The sequence below is a fragment of the Rattus norvegicus genome, chromosome 6 (assembly GCF_036323735.1).
Source record: "Rattus norvegicus strain BN/NHsdMcwi chromosome 6, GRCr8, whole genome shotgun sequence".
Lineage (NCBI taxonomy): Eukaryota > Metazoa > Chordata > Mammalia > Rodentia > Muridae > Rattus > Rattus norvegicus.
In genome coordinates this window covers 105981553-105985453 of record NC_086024.1, presented here as the reverse complement: position 1 = coordinate 105985453, position 3901 = coordinate 105981553, and the positions used below count along the sequence as shown (strand labels likewise).

Here is a 3901-nt window from a genome sequence, read left to right as displayed (position 1 = left end):
TCCAGGCATGGTGGTACATATCTTTAATCCCTGGAGACAAAGCCAAACAGTTCAAGGCCAGCCTGGGACAAAACAGGTTCTAGGTGAAGAAAAGCTTAAATCCCGGCATGGTTGGAACACACCTTTAATCTCAGCATTACAGAAAACAGAGCCATGCAGATCTCTGAGTTCAAGGTCAATCTACAGAGCAAGTTCCAGGACAGCCAACCTTAGGCAGTGAAGGAGTTGGAAAACAAAACTGGTGATGATGTAATAGAACGAAGGTGCCATGTTCCAGCCCCCAGCAAGCAGCAGAACTCATCAGCTTTGGCCACATTCATAGCTCTGGCTTTTAGAGTCTAGAATAGAAGGGATTACTGGGCCAATCAATGCTGGTCAGCTGGAGCTAAGAAATTAGCAGTGATTAAGAAGAGACCAGCATCACTGAGGTGAAGTCTTCTGGGAAGTGTTTTCTGAGAGCACAAAGAAGCTGTGTTCCAGAGATAGCCAAGGTTGTACCTGGTGCTACAGCCGTACTTGGTAATGTGTAAGAGTCACCTAGGTGGTACTGGTTTTGAAGGTCTGAAGGGGTTATGAAGAGCAGCTGAGGCTTGAGATTGTGAGAGGCCATGGAAGGCCACTGGTGAAGGTGCAGCCTCAGTTATAGTTGACAGCCAGGGACTCAAGGGATCATACAAAGGATTTGAGTCTTGGCACCATGAAGAGAGCCTATGAGAGATTATTGGTGAAGCCTAGTTTCAACAGAAGACCCCAGTATATTGGAGATGCATGGGAAGATCACCAAAAAACAGCAGCAGCAGTGGAGTGGATCAACCTGAGCTCAGAGTGCCACAAAGGGCAGAGCTGGAGAAGTGACTCCAGCCCTTTGGAGGAGTCCAGAAGATCATGTGTGGATCCCAGACATTGAAACAACATTGAAGATGCCTTGAAGATCCCAAGAGTTTTGAGATGCCAGAGCCGTGGGTTATCTCCTCGGTTATCTGTTGCTAACAGGGAGTGGAACCAGTCCAGGAAAAGAAGTTTGTTGCAGCCAACAAAGATGAAAAAGGCGTCGGAGATCTGGAAACTGCTTTGATATCAGACATGGAGTTGCAGAATTTAGAGTTTGCCCAGATGGTTTCCTATCTTGATTTGGGGATTACAGTTAAGTGTTTGAATGGATCTCAGAAGAGATTTTGAACTTTGGACTTTTGACATTGTTGATACTGCTATCAACAGACTTTGGAAATCAGACTAACGTACCTTTTTAATTATGCTATGGCTAGATATGGCCCCCATGGACTCGTATTTGAACAAGCCTATGGGGGCCAGGGAGTGGAATGTTATGGTTTGAATATGCTTGACCCAGGCAGTGGCACTATTTGGAGGTGTGGCCTTGTTGGAATAGGTGTTTCACTTTGGGAGTGGACTTTAAGACCTTCATCCTAGCTACCTGGAAGTCAGTATTCTGTTAGCAGCCTTCAGACTAAGATATAGAACTCTCAGCTCTGCCTACACCATGCCTGCCTTGGACACTGCCATGCTCCCACCCTGATGATAATGAACTGAACTCTGAACCTGTAAGCCAGCCCCAATTAAATGTTGTCCTTTATAAGACTTGCACTAGTCATGGTGTCTGTACACAGCAGTAAAACCCTAACTAAGACAGTCTTTATTGAAAAACAACTGTCACAAGGCAGGCTTAGTTTTAGGATGGCTTGGGGGGAATAGAAATGCAGAGAGCAAGGAGAAAACAAGTATTTCCTGGGCTTCTAGATGACTCAGTTCCATTCTCTCCACCCAGGGCCACTGAGTCTCCTAGGCCCCCTTAAAAGGAGAATGAAAAACAGAGCAAAACAAAAAGCCAGTTCTGATTACTATGTCAGGCCTGACCTTGGTAGCTTTTTTTCAGATCCTTCTGTGGGAATGGCCTGGTCTGAGTCATCACTCTGCTGTGTACATAGCAGATGTCTAGGCCACTCACAAGGTAACCACTGAACCCAGCCTCGTTCTCCCTTGACCTACCCAGCCCAAGGTAGGCATCACCCAAGATGGTACCTGAAGTTGTCAGGAAGCATCATATTTCAGAAGGATTGAGCGTCTTATTGGCTCACACCACTCAACACAAGGGTTTGGTATAGAGCAGGGATGTGTGTGTGTGTGTGTGTGTGTGTGTGTGTGTTTGTGTTTGTGTGTGTGTGTGTGTGTGTGTGTGTGTGTGTGTGTGTGTATTTTTGCTACCTACTCTACCAGTAGCCCCTGGCCAGGAGAACCCATCCCCTTCTGAATGACCAGGCCTTAACTGAGCTCTTGGCAGGGAAGTCCTCTTACCATGAGAGAAGCTGTCTGGGGCCCCTCCTTCCTGGAAGAGTGGTGACTCAGACCAGCACAGAGGACAAACACCAGTCAAGAGTTAGATGTGGTCATAGGGACATTGTAAACTCTAGCCCTTCCAGGTTTCCTTTCCTGGTCCCTGGTGGGAGAGGACCACACCCCAGCCAGAGCTGTGGAAGAGTCCTGAGGCCTTCTGAAGGGCAGTGGAACTGTCTGGATAATTTCTCACAAGTGGGGAGCAAAAAGAAGAACCTTGGTGAAAATCTCAGCCAAGTGAGTGTGTGTGGGGGGTGTGGGTCTGCGGGGAACATTTGAGTTCTATCAATGAACTGGTCTGTGAAACAGCCAGACAAAATGAAGAAAACTGAAGCCACAGTCCAGGACTCAGGAATTGCTTTCTCCTGGACAAGCAGGGGGCTGACCCTAGCAAACATTGCTCCTGTGTCCCCAGCCCTTGAATGTCCTGCAGGCATATGTGAGGCACGTGTGTGCAGTGGGGGAGCGTGTTGTTAGCAGCACTCTAGCCTGCCCACTGCAGTTTATATGCACACCAAGTCAGGACTTATTTTTATCTGGGTAGGTTCAGCTTCTGATCAGAGAAGTGGTGGAGTTTGTCTATTGGTTTCCATGGAAACTGTTAGGTAGAGCATCTGCTGTCTGATCAAGCAAGCCTAGGCTGGCGGGACTCTTCTAGAATGCTTTTACCATTTTTACCCAGGAAGACCATCGTGCCTGAATGCTTTCCTGTGTATAGCGCAAGGGGAAAGGTCTGAGGGACTAGAATGGCTCCCAGGGAAGAAAAAAAAGAATTGTTTAAAGGCAAGCAAAGTGGGATGGCCATGTCTACTCTGAGAAGCCCTTGGATTTCTGTTTCTAAGCAGCAACAGGGCCTGTGTGATCAAGCAAGGAACTTGGGCTCAGTCTGTCTACTCTGCTTCCTAAGGCCCAGCATGCCCTAGTAGCAAGGACACCTGCTGGCTCCCTACAGAGTAGCTGTCCCCCGTGCTCAGATCCATTCACTTGTACAGGACACAGACCTGACTCCCAGGCAGGGGAAGCTAGTTGAATGCTTGCAAAGTCCGAAATAAAGGCACCAGCGTATGTGGACATGTAAGAAGTGGTTTTATTCCAGGTGTGTTTCATAAAGACGGTGTCCTTTTGGACAACTGGGTGGCACATGCTTTGGTCAAGAAGAAAAGCAAAAACAGAGTTGGACTGAGTCCCCACACGGGGCAGCTGCCAAGTGCTGAGCGGGTCTGACCCCAGGAAATGGGGAGAGGCCCCCACCAAGGCTCTCTGAGTAGCTGTCCTTACATTCACAGAGAGAAGCCCAGGTTCCTAGCCCCAAAGTCCACGTCGGAACAGGGCCCAAGCCTCTAGAGAAAAGCCTCCGCCTTAGCCTCAGTTCTCTGGACTCTTCCCGGAGGGTCACATGATCCGAGGCCAGGTCTGTAAATAGCAGGGTGTACATAAGACATCGTAACAGGATGGGCGAAGCTCAGTCACTGCCCAGGTGAGGGGCCCCTGTGCTGAGCCCAGGGCTGCAGACATATTTGGCACAGAACAGCTGAGAGGATGCTGGTGAGAG

The 3901-nt window shown here is 48.7% G+C and overlaps 1 protein-coding gene across 2 annotated transcripts in view; it reads right to left on the bottom strand.

Annotated features, from left to right (window-relative positions):
* Positions 1 to 3414: 3414 nt before the first annotated feature.
* Galnt16 (polypeptide N-acetylgalactosaminyltransferase 16) overlaps positions 3415 to 3901 on the bottom strand; it is an 81053-nt gene continuing 80566 nt past the window's right edge. For both annotated transcript variants that reach the window (XM_006240288.5, NM_001100863.1), the window contains one exon: positions 3415 to 3901. This exon is cut by the window's right edge and continues 1672 nt beyond it. The gene's annotated coding sequence lies outside the window, so the exon portion shown is untranslated.